Here is a 19,185-nt window from a genome sequence, read left to right as displayed (position 1 = left end):
CCAAGAAGCAAAACATATTGGAGAAATTAATTGAGGCCAACATGTTCTAGTAGCTGACATTACTATGAGTTTAAACAGTTGGTAAAAATCATTGAGACTATAAATCCGGTCTTTGCTGTCATGAAGATTTGCAATGACCAAATTGAAAATCACATTTTTAAAGTCTTGATATTTTTTTAAAAAATTTAAAAATATTGTCAAGCAATTATGCAAATTCAATAACAGAATCCTTAGAAGTCTCATGGGGGAATCTGGCACAGCCTATTTTTAAGAGAGTTGTATTTTATTGTAAATGTTGGTTCAGTGTACACAGCCTAACATATGTCGCCAAAATGTGTTATATCCCTAGGTAACTCTTGAGTAAAATCTGTTGTGTTTTATGAGAGTCATGACTATTTTACTTTAGATTTTATTTTGACATCTAATTCTGAAATTGAGGTATTTTATGTCCTTGTATGTAATCCAAGATATTGTCTATGTAACATTTTATATTCCAGAAGGCAAGACAACAAATCTGATTTGAGTTATATTTGATTTCTCATATTGTATACTCATGATTTTTCTTTATTAAAAATATTTCCCCTTTTTTTAGCATTTTTAATTTTTATTTTAATACATATGTAAAGAGGAAAATAATTTATATTCATTTAATACAAAACAAAATACCCTACACTATGGTGTTGTGTACTATGGTCACTTTCTTTTTTTTATTTTTATTTTTATTTTTATTTATTTCATTTTATTATACTTTAAGTTCTAGGGTACATGTGCATAACGTGCAGGTTTGTGACATATGTATACTTGTGCCATGTTGGTGTGCTGCACCCATCAACTCGTCAGCACCCATCAATTCATCATTTATATCATGTATAACTCCCCAATGCAATCCCTCCCCCCTCCCCGCTCCCCATGACAGGCCCCAATGTGTGATGTTCCCCTTCCCGAGTCCAAGTGATCTCATTGTTCAGTTCCCACCTATGAGTGAGAACATGCGGTGTTTGGTTTTCTCTTCTTGTGATAGTTTGCTAAGAATGATGGTTTCCAGCTGCATCCATGTCCCTACAAAGGACGCAAACTCATCCTTTTTTATGGCTGCATAGTATTCCATGGTGTATATGTGCCACATTTTCTTAATCCAGTCTGTCACAGAGGGACATTTGGGTTGATTCCAAGTCTTTGCTACTGTGAATAGTGCTGCAATAAACATACGTGTGCATGTGTCTTTGTAGTAGAATAATTTATAATCCTTTGGGTATATACTCAGTAGTGGGATGGCTGGGTCATATGGTACATCTAGTTCTAGATCCTTGAGGAATTGCCATACTGTTTTCCATAATGGTTGAACTAGTTTACAATCCCACCAACAGTGTAAAAGTGTTCCTATTTCTCCACATCCTCTCCAACACCTGTTGTTTCCTGACTTCTTAATGATTGCCATTCTAACTGGTGTGAGATGGTATCTCATTGTGGTTTTGATTTGCATTTCTCTGATGGCCAGTGATGATGAGCATTTTTTCATGTGTCTGTTGGCTGTATGAATGTCTTCTTTTGAGAAATGTCTGTTCATATCCTTTGCCCACTTTTTGATGGGGTTGTTTGTTTTTTTCTTGTATATTTGTTTGAGTTCTTTGTAGATTCTGGATATTAGCCTTTTGTCAGATGAGTAGATTGCAAAAATTTTCTCCCATTCTGTAGGTTGCCTGTTCACTCTGATGGTAGTTTCTTTTGCTGTGCAGAAGCTCTTTAGTTTAATTAGATCCCATTTGTCAATTTTGGCTTTTGTTGCCGTTGCTTTTGGTGTTTTAGACATGAAGTCCTTGCCCTTGCCTATGTCCTGAATGGTACGACCTAGATTTTCTTCTAGGGTTTTTATGGTATTAGGTCTAACATTTAAGTCTCTAATCCATCTTGAATTAATCTTCGTATAAGGGGTAAGGAAAGGATCCAGTTTCAGCTTTCTACTTATGGCTAGCCAGTTTTCCCAGCACCATTTATTAAATAGGGAATCCTTTCCCCATTTCTTGTTTCTCTCAGGTTTGTCAAAGATCAGATGACTGTAGATGTGTGGTATGATTTCTGAGGACTCTGTTCTGTTCCATTGGTCTATATCTCTGTTTTGGTACCAGTACCATGCTGTTTTGGTTACTGTAGCCTTGTAGTACAGTTTGAAGTCAGGTAGCGTGATGCCTCCAGCTTTGTCCTTTTGACTTAGATTGTCTTGGCAATGCGGGCTCTTTTTTGGTTCCATATGAACTTTAAAGCAGTTTTTTCCAATTCTGTGAAGAAACTCATTGGTAGCTTGATGGGGATGGCATTGAATCTATAAATAACCTTGGGCAGTATGGCCATTTTCACGCTATTGATTCTTCCTATCCATGAGCATGGTATGTTCTTCCATTTGTTTGTGTCCTCTTTGATTTCACTGAGCAGTGGTTTGTAGTTCTCCTTGAAGAGGTCCTTGACATCCCTTGTAAGTTGGATTCCTAGGTATTTTATTCTCTTTGAAGCAATTGTGAATGGAAGTTCATTCATGATTTGATTCTCTGTTTGTCTGTTACTGGTGTATAAGAATGCTTGTGATTTTTGCACATTAATTTTGTATCCTGAGACTTTGCTGAAGTTTCTTATCAGCTTAAGGAGATTTTGGGCTGAGACAATGCGGTTTTCTAAATATACAATCATGTCATCTGCAAACAGGGACAATTTGACTTCTTCTTTTCCTAACTGAATACCCTTGATTTCTTTCTCTTGCCTGATTGCCCTAGCCAGAACTTCCAACACTATGTTGAATAGGAGTGGTGAGAGAGGGCATACCTGTCTTGTGCCAGTTTTCAAAGGGAATTTTTCCAGTTTTTGCCCATTCAGTATGATATTAGCTGTGGGTTTGTCATAAATAGCTCTCTTTATTTTGAGGTACGTTCCATCAATACCGAATTTATTGAGCGTTTTTAGCATGAAGGGCTGTTGAATTTTGTCAAAAGCCTTTTCTGCATCTATTGAGATAATCATGTGGTTCTTATCTTTGGTTCTGTTCATATGCTGGATTACGTTTATTGATTTGCGAATGTTGAACCAGCTTTGCATCCCAGGGATGAAGCCCACTTGTTCATGGTGGATAAGCTTTTTGATGTGCTGCTGAATCCGGTTTGCCAGTATTTTCTCGAGGATTTTTGCATCGATATTCATCAGGGATATTGGTCTAAAATTCTCTTTTTTTGTTGTGTCTCTGCCAGGCTTTGGTGTCAGGATGATGTTGGCCTCATAAAATGAGTTAAGGAGGATTCCCTCTTTTTCTATTGATTGGAATAGTTTCAGAAGGAATGGTACCAGCTCCTCCTTGTACCTCTGGTAGAATTCAGCTGTGAATCCATCTGGTCCTGGACTTTTTTTGGTGGGTAGGCTATTAATTGTTGCCTCAGTTTCAGAGCCTGCTATTGGTCTATTCAGGGATTCAACTTCTTCCTGGTTTAGTCTTGGGAGAGTGTAAGTGTCCAGGAAATTATCCATTTCTTCAAGATTTTCTAGTTGATTTGCGTAGAGGTGTTTATAGTATTCTCTGATGGTAGTTTGTATTTCTGTGGGGTCGGTGGTGATATCCCTTTATCATTTTTTATTGCGTCTATTTGATTCCTCTCTCTTTTCTTCTTTATTAGCCTTGCTAGCGGTCTGTCAATTTTGTTGATCTTTTCAAAAAACCAACTCCTGGATTCATTGATTTTTTGGAGGGTTTTTTGTGTCTCTATCTCCTTCAGTTCTGCTCTGATCTTAGTTATTTCTTGCCTTCTGCTAGCTTTTGAATGTGTTTGCTCTTGCCTCTCTAGTTCTTTTAATTGTGATGTTAGAGTGTCAATTTTAGATCTTTCCTGCTTTCTCTTGTGGGCATTTAGTGCTATAAATTTCCCTCTACACACTGCTTTAAATGTGTCCCAGAGATTCTGGTATGTTGTATCTTTGTTCTCATTGGTTTCAAAGAACATCTTTATTTCTGCTTTCATTTCGTTATGTACCCAGTATTCATTCAGGAGCAGGTTGTTCAGTTGCCATGTAGTTGAGCGGTTTTGATTGAGTTTCTTAGTCCTGAGTTCTAGTTTGATTGCACTGTGGTCTGAGAGACAGTTTGTTATAATTTCTGTTCTTTTACATTTGCTGAGGAGTGCTTTACTTTCAATTATGTGGTCAATTTTGGAGTAAGTGTGATGTGGTGCTGAGAAGAATGTATATTCTGTTGATTTGGGGTGGAGAGTTCTATAGATGTCTATTAGGTCCACTTGGTGCAGAGATGAGTTCAATTCCTGGATATCCTTGTTAACTTTCTGTCTCGTTGATCTGTCTAATGTTGACAGTGGAGTGTTGAAGTCTCCCGTTATTATTGTGTGGGAGTCTAAGTCTCTTTGTAAGTCTCTAAGGACTTGCTTTATGAATCTGGGTGCTCCTGTATTGGGTGCATATATATTTAGGAGAGTTAGCTCTTCTTGTTGAATTGATCCCTTTACCATTATGTAATGGCCTTCTTTGTCTCTTTTGATCTTTGATGGTTTAAAGTCTGTTTTATCAGAGACTAGGATTGCAACCCCTGCTTTTTTTTATTCTCCATTTGCTTGGTAGATCTTCCTCCATCCCTTTATTTTGAGCCTATGTATGTCTCTGCATGTGAGATGGGTCTCCTGAATACAGCAGACTGATGGGTCTTGACTCTTTATCCAGTTTGCCAGTCTGTGTCTTTTAATTGGAGCATTTAGTCCATTAACATTTAAGGTTAATATTGTTATGTGTGAACTTGATCCTGCCATTATGATATTAACTGGTTATTTTGCTCGTTAGTTGATGCAGTTTCTTCCTAGCCTCGATGGTCTTTACATTTTGGCATGTTATGCACATGTACCCTAGAACTTGAAGTATAATAAAAATAAATAAATAAATAAATAAATAAATAAATAAATAAATAAAACAAACGCCAAGAACAAAGACATGGCTTAGGCTAATCAGGATCTAAAGCAAGTTGTTCTAGGTAGTCTCAGTTCTACACACATCACATGAAATTATGAAGAAGAGGATATTCCTCAAAGAAAATATTAGGTGCTTTTTTTAATGGAAGAAGGATGTTGGGCAAAAGCGGTAGGTATCTATTGTATAAGATAAGATACTTTATGATACTGAAATATTTTAAAAATATGACTTCAAACACCTAATGGTCATACAGCTAGAAAATTTTCTTTGTTACAGTACAGAAAACTGATCAACCGTTTGATTTTATTTGGTCGATATGATTTTGTCAGTTATCACAAGATGTCACAGATTATGGTCTTCCTTAACTTTTTTGGCATTATACACTTTGTAGCTGTGCTTCATACTCTCTGTTAAAAAAGGTTTACTTTCCTATTTTCAAGTTATAAATACCTCATGAGTTCAAAGTTAGTATCCTAAGAGTGAATGAATGTTGTCAATATTATTTATTTTCCAAGTATTACTCAGAGCTAGAAAATTTAAATGACCAAAGTGCCTTACTTGAACTTTCATCTCACATACCATATATTTGATGAAAGTGGTAAACTGTCAGAAATTTTTTTATATCAGAAGCATGATAAATGAATAAAGACAAAATGACAAGAGGAGACAAAATTGAAACAATAAAAGGGTGATTACTGAGTTTTTAAAAAATGTGCACTATTACCTGTAACTCGAAATCTAGAACAGGTGGTGTCACAGAATCAGTTTGATATCTTTCAAACCTCACTCTTTCATGAAGCTATTGATTTTATTTTGGGCTAAAAAATCATTCATTTTTAAAAAAGCTTTTGAAAACAAAGTTGAGTTTTTCAAAAGCTATGTTTCATTCTATAAATGTACTTTCCTTTAAAAGGTATTCAACCGTTTGTAACTTCTTGTAAAACTGAACTATGGTCAGTGCTTTAGTAACTGTAGAAAGAAAAGATCTGGTACATATAGCAAATTCAAAATGTCCCAAATTGTGCTACATGGAAAACCCATGAAAAGTCATAATACTGATTAATAAAAGTCTAATGAACATAAAAAGTGATATATAGTTAATGAAATGTGAAAATGTGTCAAAGGCAATATCTTTATGGGCAATATACTTTTATTTTCATTTTCTACTTCTCTTGCATTTCATGGCTCAGGTTAAGCCAGAGACAAAAAGTAATAGATGTGATATTTACAATATAGTATCCACCCTATACCTAAGAATAAGGAAATGGATATGTATAAGTTTATGAAATTCGTGCATTGAGTTTTCATTATTAGTTTAAGAAACCTCACAAGTTCCACAACTGACTACTACCATTTTCATTTTCTTTTCTGGAAAGATGCTGTCACAAGAAAGAGGATGAATTAGAGAGAGAGGATATTTAAGATAAACCTGCTTTTTTACTTTTATCCAGAAGACAAAGACCTATTCTACAACACTCACATCTATCCCTCCCTTCATCAACACTATCTAGTGCTGTTTTCTGCCGTTTTCTGTTTGCACCCTCATTTTCATCTCCTTTCTCCTATTTACTTATAAATTCATATTTATGTCTAGGACATATGTCCTGTAATCTACCCAGCATTTAGCCTCTTTTATCTTATAGGTTCTTTTCTGTTCTATTTTATTTGCAATTGTATATCAAATATTTATTTATTCATACCCAACACTACAGCTCCATAATTATCTTAGTATTCCAAGAAATAAAATATCCAAAGGAAAAGAAATTTGGTAAACCCAACTGAACAGTGGCTAAAAGTCCAAAATAAGATGTTTGATAGTCAATAAATTAAACATTTTATTTTTAAACTTTTTATAAACTTCTATAATTTCAATATTTTTAACAAATTAAAAATTTTAGAACCTATATCTTGAGTACCAAAATGTAGAAATGTTCATTACTAAAGACTTAGTACTTGATACTGTGTAAATTAATATGTTTTCTAGAGAATAACTACAGAAGATAAGATCAACATACCTGTGGTCAATAGCCTGTAAAGAGCAAATGATAAAAGTGAATTATAAAGGAATTAGACATGTGGCAATATGATATACTACATGTTTTGCAAAATACTTCCTTTTACCAAACAACTAAAATACTGATAAAACATATTTTTAAAGTTAAATATAGAAATATCAGGAAAGTAAGGAGCATTATTAGTGGGGAAAAATAACAAGAAATAACAAGTAATAAGAAATAACAAAACATAACATGATGCAAAAGGTACACTGAGATCCATAACTGTTTTGGTATTGTGTATGAATCCCTGGTTTTAATGGGTCAGAAGTAGAGGGGAAGAGACAGAGCCTAGGGCCCAAGTGGGGTGGGAAGTTGAACTGAGGGCTCCACAGGAAGCAGTTGTATCTAAAAAGCCACACACTTACAGTTTGATTTAATAAGAAAAAATAAATTTCCAACTGAGGAAAATAGTGTGAACCACCTGCTTATCTTAAACTTAGCTCTTTGTGGAAAGGGGAACAAAATCTCCTGAGGGTTCTCAAACACAAGCTAGCATTTATGTGAGTTTGATAATTGAATCTAACTATACATTTGTGGTCTGCCAAAATTAAAGCTGAGAGGCAACAGTGATATCAGAAAGTGGTGGACTAGAAAGCTCCTGGCCCTTCTTCCTCCACAAACACATTTAAAAAGGAGACAGATTAGATAAAATAGTCTTACGCTAAACCTCTGGGAAGTTAAGCATTTACAGCAAACCAGCAAATGCCCAAATAAGAAAAAGCTACATTCAAAATGGTAGAAAAGTTTATGGCATTTTTACTCACCCATACCCCACACCCTCCATAGCATGAAGCAGTCTTGTTCAATAGGAAGCTAAATCTCAGTTCCAAATTAACTCCATCAAGCAGAAGGGAGCAGAACAGACTTTATTTATGAGGGATATCTGATGGACTAGTTTCTAGTCTGTTAACGCAGATCTCAGATAGAGAGAAGCAGCAAGCAATACTCATAAAACTGCATAAAGCATAAGCCCTTCAAATTTCTGGGGCAAGAGGTTACAGGTGGAGATCTACAGTAAACTTGCTAAGGAATCCAAAAAAAGCTAGAATTAGACTCCTTGGAAAATTAAAACATTATAAAGCAACCATATCTACAGGTGAAATAAAAAAAAAAAAAGACATACACAGGCGTAGGCAAAATACATGCTCAGGAAAGTTCTGAGAAGACGTAAACTTTCACACCTGACTAATGCCAAGGATCATACTACAACCAGTTAATTTGTGAAGCACAGAACAAGTCTTCAAAAACTGAGAAAGGAAGCTGTTTTTTTTTTTCAATGTCCAATTGTTAACAACAACAGTGACAAAAAAAAAAAAATTAAAGCGCATACAAAGAAATAGTAAACAGTGTCCAACTCAAAGGAAGAAAATAAGTTGTCAGAAATATTATCTGAAAAAGTGCCGGTATCAAACTTATGACAATTTAAAACACATATCTAAAATATGCACAAAGAACTATATAAAGCCATGGAGATAGACAAAAAGTTAAAGGCAATAAAGAAAATGATAAATGAACAAAATAATAATGTAAACCAAGAGATGGAAATTATTTATTAAAAGGTGTGTGTTAGATGAAACTTCTGGAGCTGAATAAATAGCATAACAGAATTTTAAAAATATTAGAGGTGTTCAACAACAGATTCAAATGGGCAGAAGAAAGAATGAACAAACTTGAAGACAGGTCAAATGAAATTATTGAGCCTAAGGAACAAAAAAAATAAAATAAAGAAAAGGTATCAGAGCTTAAGGGACTGAAACGCTATCAAGTTGATCATGGAAAATCCAGAGAAGAAGAAATTAGAGAAAGACGACACAGAAATTGATTTTTAAAATAAAGGCTGAAAACATCAAAATTTGGTGAAAAACATGAGTATACAAACACAAGAAGCTCAAAAACAACCAGTAGGATAATCCCAAAGGATGCACACCGAGACACATAATAATCAAACTGTCAAAAGCTAAAGACAAGAAAGAATCTTGAAAACAGCAAGAGAAAAACAACTTGTCACTTACCAGAGATCCTCAATAAGATTAATGGTGGTTTTTCCCAGAACAAACCATGAGGCAAGAAGGCAATTAATGTGCTTAAAAAACAAACAAACAAACAAAAAACTATCGTCAGAGATTTCTGTATCTGACAAAACTGTTTCTCAACAATGAGGAAAGTACAAAGACATTCATAGATAAACAAAAGCTTACGAAGTTTATTACCACTAGACCTACCCTAAAGAAATGTTACAGGGAGTCCATCAAGATGAAATAAAAAGAAACGAGACAACTCAAAGGCATATGAAAATATAAAGATCTTTGGTAAATGTTAATACATGAACAAATGTAAACCCCAGTATTATTTGTAATTTTGCTTTGCAACTTGATTTTTTTCCATATTATTTAAAAGATAAATTCATAAAATAATCATAAATATATGTTAATGGAGACACAATATATAAAAATGTTGTTGATGACATCAATAAGATAAAGTGAGGAGAACACACCCGGAGAGAAATAGCATTTTAGTATGCAATTGAGTTTAAATTTGTATCAGCTTAAAATAGATTTTTTATAACTTTAGGTTGTTATATGTAATCCCTATCATAACCCCAAAAAAAATGTCTATAGAATATAAACACAAAAATGTGAAGGGAATCAAAACATGTTACAACAAAAAATCCACTAAACACAACGGAAGGCTATGCCAGAGAAAGAAATATTGAAAAATAAAAATACAAGGCATACAGAAAACAAATTAAAAAGTAAGTTCTTTATAATCAGTAATACTTAAAATGTAAATTAATTAAACTCACAAAATGAGAGGCAAAGATTGGCAAAATAAATTTTAAAAATCTGATTCAAGTAGGTGCTATCCACAGAAGACTAAGTTTAGAATAACTGTACATATGCACCTTGTTCGCTAATGGAAATAATGAATATTGTAAAGATATCAGTTCTACCCAAATCGGTCCACAGATTCACTACTATTAGAATAAATTCCCAAAGGTATAGATTTTAAAAATTGGCAAGATGATTCCAATGTATATGGTCATACAAATAGCCAAAATAATAAATTCTTATAACGAAAATATGCATGTTTTGCCCTACCAGTAATTAAAACTTACTATAAAACTAAAATAATTAAGACTATGTTATGTAGGGAAAATAAATAGGCTAACGACATTCTATTTCTTTTTTTTTTTTGGTTTCTCCATAAATTTATTTTGATGGTTATACCTTGTGTTCTAGTTCACAACAAACTGTCAGCAGCAAGACCTGCAGACAGATGTGAGTTTTTTTTTTTCTTGTTTTTTTTTTTTTTTTTTTTTTTATTATTGTTATACTTTTAAGTTCTAGGGTACATGTGCATAACGTGCAGGTTTGTTACATATGTATACTTATGCCATGTTGGTGTGCTGCACCCATCAACTCATCAGCACCCATCAACTCGTCATTTACATCAGGTATAACTCCCAATGCAATCCCTCTCCCCTTCCCCCCCATGATAGGGCCCAGTGTGTGATGTTCCCCTTCCTGAGTCCAAGTGATCTCATTGTTCAGTTCCCACCTATGAGTGAGAACATGCGGTGTTTGGTTTTCTGTTCTTGTGATAGTTTGCTAAGAATGATGGTTTCCAGCTGCATCCATGTCCCTATAAAGGACACAAACTCATCCTTTTTTATGGCTGCGTAGTATTCCATGGTGTATATGTGCCACATTTTCTTAATCCAGTCTGTCACTGATGGACATTTGGGTTGATTCCAAGTCTTTGCTATTGTGAATAGTGCTGCAGTAAACATACGTGTGCATGTGTCTTTATAGCAGCATGATTTATAATCCTTTGGGTATATACCCAGTAATGGGATGGCTGGGTCATATGGTACTTCTAGTTCTAGATCCTTGAGGAATCGCCATACTGTTTTCCATAATGGTTGAACTAGTTTACAAACAGCATTCTATTTCTATCAGCCTTTGTGATAAAAGTTTCCTAGATTGAAGCCAGAAATGGTGGCATGTGCATGTAGTTCCACCTATTCAGAAAGCCAAGGAGGAAGGATTGCTTGAGTCTGGGCGTTCAATATGAAACAGGGCAACATAGCAAGACCCTATCTCAAAAAATAAATCCTTAAATTTCTAGAAGAAAAAATGTTTAGTCCATAATCGTAATCCTAGAAAAAAAATGATCACTGCTTATGGTCTGAGAAAATCATCTACAAGATTTTCTTTTCCTCCTTTGTATAAATTTATGGGATACAAGTATAACTTTGTTACATAGATATATTGAATGGCAGTGAAGTCAGGGCTTTTAGAGTTATTCATTACCTGAATAATGTATATTGTGACCGTTAAGTAATTTCTTATTACGCACACCCCTGGAAGCCCTGCTTCCAAATTTTCATTGTCTATCATTTCACACTCTATGTCCATGTTACAAATTATTTAGCTCTCACTTATAAATGAGAAGATGCACTGTTTTTCTTTCTGTTTCTGAGTTGTTTTGCTTAAAACAATGGCCTCCAGTTCCAACCATGCTGCTGCAAAAAAACGTGATTGCATTGTTTTTTATGGTTGAGTAAGATTCCATTGTGCATATACACCATGCTTTCTTTATTCAATTATTTATTGATGGACACATGCATTGATTCCATATGCTTGCCATCATGAATAGTGTTGTGATAAACATATGAGTGCCGGTATTGTTTTGGTATATGATATTTTTTCTTTGGGTAGATACCAGGTAGTGAGACTGCTAGATCAAATGTAATCAACTGGAAATTTAATCTTTCAGTAGCTGAAACTCTAAGCTATTTGCGTGGCTATATGACCTAGAAATCTATCACTTTTTTGCCCAAAGATGTTTTATTTGTATTTTAATTATTATTTTTAAATTAATAAAATGTATTTTCTAAAGTAGTTTTAGGTTCACAGCAAAACTGAGCAGAAAATACAGAGAGTTTTCCTAAATCCTGTCTCCCCACATACAACTTCCCCGACTATCTACATCTTGCACCACAGTGTTATATATGTTACAACTGATGAACCCACACTGACACGTTGTAATCACTTAATGGTCATAGTTTACATTATAATTCACTCCTGTTATAAACTCTGTGGGTTGTGACAAATGTATAATGACATGTATCCACCATTGTAGTATCATACAGAATAGTTTCAGTGCCCTAAAAATCCTCTGTACTCCATATATTTATCCCTTATTTCCTCTTAACCCCTGGAAACTACTGGTCTTTTTTGCTGCCTTCATAGTTTTGCTTTTTCCAGAATGCCGTACAGTTGGATTCATATATTAATGGTATGCAGCCTTTGAAAATGGCCTACTTTCACATATTAGTATGCATTTGTTTCCTCTATGTCTTTTCATGGCTTTGCTACCAGATAAGGATCCTGATCCAGACCCCAAGAGAGGGTTCTTGGATCTTGCATAAGAAAGAATTCGAGGTGAATCCATAAAGTGAAAACTGGTTTATTAAGAAAGTAAAGGAATAAAAGGATGGCTACTCCACAGACAAAGCAGCCTCAAGGGCTGCTGGTTAGCTATTTTTACAGTTATTTCTTGATTAAATGCTAAACAAGGGGTGGATTATTCATGAGTTTTCTGGGAAAGGATTGAGAAATTCCCAGAACTAAGGGTTTCCACCCTTTTCTAGAACATATAGGGTAACTTCCTGACATTGTCATGGCATTTGTAAACTGTCATGGTGCTGGTGCATGTATCTTTTAGCATGCTAATGCACTATAATTAGCATATAATGAGCAGTGAGGAGGACCAGAGGTCACTTTCATTGCCACCTTCGTTTTGGTGGGATTTTGCCAGCTTCTTTACCGCATGCTGTTTTATCAGCAAGGTCTTCGTGACCTGTATCTTGTGACTAAGAATGCCTTAACCTCCTGACAATGTAGCCCAGTAGATCTCAGCCTTATTTTACCCAGTCCCTATTCAAGATGGAGTCGCTCTTGTTCAAACTCCTCTGACAACTTGATAATTAATTTATTTTTAGAGCAGAATAATATTTTCTCCAATCCGCTATTGAAGAACATCTTCGCTATTTCCAAGTTTTGGCAGTTATAAATTTAAGCTTCTATAAACATCCATGTTCAAGTTTTTGTATGAATATAATTTTTCAATTCATTAAAGTTCAAGAAGCACAATTATTGTATCATACAGTAAAAGTGTGTTTAGTTTTATAAGAAACTGACAAGCTGTCTTCCAAAATGGCTTTACTACTTTGCATTCCCACCAGCAATGAATTAGAGATCCTGTTGTTCCACATCCTTTCCAGTATTTGGTGTTATCAGTATTTTGGATTTTTGCTATCCCAATAGCTGTTTAGTGGTATTGAATTGTTTTATTAACTTGTGATTCCCTAGTCACATATTATACTGAGAACCTTTTCAGATGCTTATTCTGTGGTCCAAATGGTGATGTTGCCCCAACATTCATATGTTATAACTGAATCCCCAATGCTATAGTATTAAGAAGTGGGGCCTTTCGGGAAGTGAGTGTCATGAGGGCTCCATCTATATTAATGGGTTTAGTGACCTTATAAAGAGGTTGAAGGGAGCATGCTTGCCCCTTCTGCCATGCGAGGGCACAGCATTCATCCCTTTTGCTATGTAAAGACACACAGAAAGTGTCATTGTGTCATCTATGAGGAATGAGCTCTTAGCAGACACTAAATCTGCCAGCGCCTTGATTTTAGACATCCCAGCCTTCCAAACTTGAGCAATACAATTCTGTTTATAAATTACTCAGTCTAAGGTACTTTTTGTGATAGTGATAGGAACAGGATAACACAGCTTACTTGCCATCTTTATGTCTTCTTTGGTGAGTTGCCTGTATAAGTCTTTTGCCCATTAAAAAAATCAGGTTGTTAATTTTCTTATCGTTGAGCTTCAAAAGTGATTTGTTGGGAATCAGAGAAGACAGGCCACAGACTGGGAGAAAATATTTGCAAAAGACATGTCTGATAAAGTACTGTTATTCAAAATGTATTAACATCTCAAGGACTTTAAAAATGTGTATGACCTTAGTAGTGCTTAGAATTGCTACATTGACAACCTTGCATGGAAAAGAATCTATGTTACTTTCAAACTAGTAGATCTTGAATGGGAAACAACCATATGAGCTCTCTTACTTCAGGATTTTATTGTGTTTATGATTAATTCTGTTCTTGGATTTTCACTTGAGTTTTGCACTGAAGGGACCAATTACCTTCTTTTATTTTTATTTTTTTTTCAATGATTACCTCAACTTCAGGAGCATGACTGAAGCCCCGGTATTTCTTTTTGTGAAGAGATAACTGACAATGGAAACTATAGACTTGAATCACACCACATCTCCAAATAATTCCAAGCTTAATAACAATCTCAAGAGTTCTTCAGAGCCTACTGAAGTATTTGTCTATAAAATTAGTCAGGAATTCCTTTGGAAATAAAATGTATGTTTTGGAAACTATGAGAACCATATTATATAAATAAGAACATTTAAAAATAATTGCACATGCCATCATCATGGGACATGTCATATAGAAGTCATGCATGGCATACCATGAGTAGGACAATGGAATTGAATTTCTGCATCCCAAACTTTACTGTCACTACGTACAAACAACTACTACTGCTGTTCAAAAATGCTTTGAGCAAAAGCTCTAACATTCCAAATGATCCTGCAAATCCCATTTCTATATGCTTTTTAAGTTGCTTAGTTCTGAATCAGCAGTCTAAAAGTGTGTTTAAACACTGCAGGTAATCATTTCCCATGGAACAAATAGGAAGGAAATCAGGTTATGGTGAGGGCACCCAGCAGGACTCTTCTACTGTCTACTCAGTGTCAATGTAAACTGATTTCTTTAAGAAGACATTCAGGGAAAAGAGAACAGATTGCAGGAAACATGTTCTGCATGCAAGAAAGAGCAAAGAGATAGGATACAGGATACTTGGTGATAATTATGCAAAAAAGATGAAAAAAACAGAGAAACAGTATAGCTATAGAATAACAATGTTGCAGCAGGTGGAAGTTGCACAAACTGGGTTTGCTTGTTGCAGCATAAAACAGATAATATATAAGTGTTCTGGCATATTCTTTTATGCAAAATAATTGCTACCTCGCAATTTCCTGATGATTTCTTTATCATGGTTCATGTTACTCAAATTGATATTTTCCAATCACAAGGTTTGAGCTAATAAGTTTTTTAAAAGTGCACCATCTAACAACTGCAGATGAATATACGCATTAAGAATAATCCTAACAAAACATAAAATTTTCAGCATGTATCTGGGGTATTATGAAGTGCTCAGGAAATTGAGATATATTTGTGCTTGCAAACTTAATTAGCTGCATGCTAGTTAAGCGTATCAGTATATAGAAGAGAACATTATCACAAAGGGCAAAATCTTCCAGTCCAAACTTGAACACCAAAAGGCAGATAACTCACAGAATAAAAGCTATGCATTCTTTTACTTTAAAAAAAATACAGTAATATTAATAGTTGGTGGAGCACTTTTTAAAAATTAAACATTTTATTTTGAGATAACATAAAATTTGCATGCAGTTTTAAGAAATAACACGAAGGTCCCTTATTCCCTTTCCAAAAGTTTCCACAATGGTAGCATCTTGCAAATCTATAGCTCAATATCAGAACCATGTTATTGACATTAGTACAGAAAAGTTCCATCACCAAAATGATATCTTTCTCTTTTTTAGCCACATGTATTACCATTACTACCACCCATTGGCACTGACCCATTGGAAAGTACTTATCTCTTCTCTATTTGTATAATTTCATCATGTCCAGATTGTTATATACATGAAATTCTGCAATAGATAAACTTTTGTAATTGGCTTATCTCACTCAGCATAATTCGTTGGAGATTCATCCAAGTTACCTTGAGTATAAACAATTCATTCCTTTTTTTGTTGAGTTTATGGTACACTGGTTTATTTAACCATTTATTGAAGGACATTTGGGTTATCCTCAGTCTTTGGTTATTATAAATAAGGCTCCTACAAACATTGAATACACATATTTTGCATATATTTTCATTTCTTGGGCAATTTCTCCAAAGGTGAAATTGCTTGGTCATGTGGTAGTTGCATGTTTTGTTTTGCAACAAACTGCCAAACTGTTTTCCATAGTGACTTCATCATTTAAAATGCCCACCAGCAATTTGTGAGACATTCTATTTTACTGCACCCTTGCCAGAATTTGATGATGCTATTGTATTTTTATTTTAACCATTCTCATAGGTCTGTAGTGATAACTAATTATCATTTTAATTTTCATTTTCTTAATGGCTAATGAAGTTGATTTCATGTGCTTATTTGTCATCTGTATATACTCTACAGTGAAATGTCTGTTCATGTCTTTTGACCATTTATAATTGGATTTTGTTTTGTTTTGTTTTGTTTTTTACTGTTTAGCTTTGAAAGTTCTTCATGTATTCAAGATATTATTCCATTGTAGGATATGTGGTTTCTACTTCCATTCCGTAGCTTGTCTTTCCATATTCTTAACAAGGTCCTTTGTAGAAAATTAAAAAAAAAATTGATGAGGCTTAGTTCTGTTATATTTTTTCCTATGGATTGTATTTTTGGTGTCAAGTTCATGATCCATTTCAAGTAAATTTTTGTATGAGGTGTGAGATTTAGGAAAAGGATATTTTGTTTGTTGGTTTGGTATCGCTTTTGTTATTGTTGTAGTTGTTTGCCCATAGGTGCTTTGTTGCTCTAGCACTAATTGTTGAAAAGGATATCCTTCTACTGTTGAATTGCTTTAGCACTCTTCTCAAAATTCAGTTGGGCATATTAGGATGGTTTTGTATTTCTGGGTTACCTTTTCTGTTTTATTGAATTATGTGCCTATCTATCCACTAGTGCCACACTGACTTGGTTACTCTAACTACATAAAAATCATTAGAATCAGGTAGAGTAATTTATCTCACTTAATTTTTGTTTTTTCAAGTTTTTTAAGCTAGTTTAGGTCTTGTGTCTTGCCATAGAATTTTAAAATAAGCCTTTGTAAGCCATAAAAAGCCTTTCTGGTATTTTGATAGGAACTATTAATGATTAAACCCATAGATTAATTTGGAGAGGCTTCCACATTTTTACCATGTTGAGTCTTTCAATTCAGGAGGATGGTATGTTTCTCCATTTCTTTAGGTGTTTGCTGATTTTTAAAAATCAGCATTTTGTAATTATTAGCATACAGATCCTGTACTTGTTCAGTTAAGTTTATATTTAAGTACTTCAGTTTTTTTGGAGTAATTATAAATTGTTTTGACTTTGAAATTTAAGTTTCCATGTGGTAATTAGTGTATAGATATGAGATTGAGGTTTGTGTATTGATCATAAATTCTGTGATTTTGATGAATTCATTAGCTCTAGATGTTACGTTGTTGACTTTTGGGGATTTTCTTCAGAGAAAATCATGTATATACAAATAGGAACATATTTATTTTTTCCTCCAAAATGTGATTGCCATTTATTTGCTTTCTGGACTAATTGCCCTAGATAGAACCTCCAGTAAAATGTTGAATAGAAGTGGTAAGAACAAACAGCCTTTCATTGTTCCTGATCTAGGGGAGACACATTCAGTTTTTCACTGTTAAGTGGGATGTTGACTGTAAGGTTTTTAAGATGTTCTTTATCAAGTTCAGGAAGTTCCCCTCTATTCCAATTTTTGAGAGGGTTTTATATTTTATGAATAGGTGCTAGATTTTGTGCAATCCCATTTTTGTATCACTTGATAAAATTATATGATCTTTCTCCTTCAATCTGCTGACATGATTATTTAAATTGATTGATTTTTGAATGATGAAACAGTTTTGCATACTTGAAATAAATCCAACTCAGTCATACTACATATTTCTCATTATATATTGTTGAATTTGTTTTCTTATATATTGTAATTACATTTTGTGTATGAGTTCGTGAAAGACATTGGTTTATGGTTTTCTTTTTTTTTTTTTTTGGTTATTGACTTTGTCTGGCTTTTGTATCAGGATAATACTGTCTTGATAAAATGAGTTGAATAGTGTTAGCTCCTCAACTATTTTACGGAAGAGGCTGTTATGTTGTAAACTGTAAAATTCCAAGTGCTGTATTTACAACTTAGAGCCTCATAAGGACTTAAGGGCCTAACCTTGAATTTTCCTCCTCTCACCATATAGACCTCCACCCAGAGGGAAAATTTCCCCACTTGGCTAGTTCCCTTATCAGTAAGATCAACTCTTAACTGCCTAGACTTCAATCCTATCAGTTTCACCTTCCTGCCAACTCTTGAAATTATTCAAACAACCAAGTCACATGCTACTGAGAGAAACAGGGATCACCTCACTATATTCTTACTATAAAGCCTGCCTCCCACATCCCTGGCTGATTCATTCTATTTCTGAGTACAACACTTTTGTGGCTTTCTATGCATGGTCAGTGTCCTTCCAAAATATTTGAATTTATGTCACTAATAAAGTGCTACTAATTTCATCTGTCCATCACAAATTGTCAGGTATTCGGCTTTCTTTTTATTTTTGGGTATGGGGAGAAGCGTCTTTCACCAGTAGGGTGAATAAGAACTGGTTAGAACAATTGTGTACTATTGGTGTTAATTAATCCTTAAGTGTTTGGTAGAGTTCTTCGGGGAAACCATCTAGTCTTGGAGATTTCTTTTTGGAGCTTCTTTATTAGAAATTCCATTTCTTTAATGATTATGGGACTATTCACACTATTTCATTTTGGTTGAATTTTGGTATTGTGCAATTTCTAATTGGTCTATTTCTTTTACTTTTCTTTGTGTAAATGTATGGGGTTCAAGCAATTTTTCAGCATGCATAGATTACGCAGTGATCAAGTCAGAGCTTTATGGTATCCATAGCCCAAATAATCTACAATGTACTCATTAAGTAATCTCATCATCATTCCCTTCCACTGCCTCAATCTTCTGAGTTTCCATTGTCTGTCATTGCACTGTCCACATCCATGTATACACTTTTTCTTAGCGACCACTTATGAATGAAAATATATAATATTTAACTTTCTGTGTCTGTATTTTTTCACTTAAGATAATGACCTTCAGTTCTATCCGTGTTGCTATAAAAAATACTCCCATAATTTCATTATTGGTTATGGCTTTATTTGGGCATATTAGGATGCTTTTGTATTTCTGGGTTACCTTTTC

Source organism: Rhinopithecus roxellana, chromosome 7, assembly GCF_007565055.1.
Source record: "Rhinopithecus roxellana isolate Shanxi Qingling chromosome 7, ASM756505v1, whole genome shotgun sequence".
In the NCBI taxonomy this organism is placed as follows: domain Eukaryota; kingdom Metazoa; phylum Chordata; class Mammalia; order Primates; family Cercopithecidae; genus Rhinopithecus; species Rhinopithecus roxellana.
The sequence above is the reverse complement of the archived record's forward strand: the minus strand, read 5'-3'. Positions refer to the sequence as shown.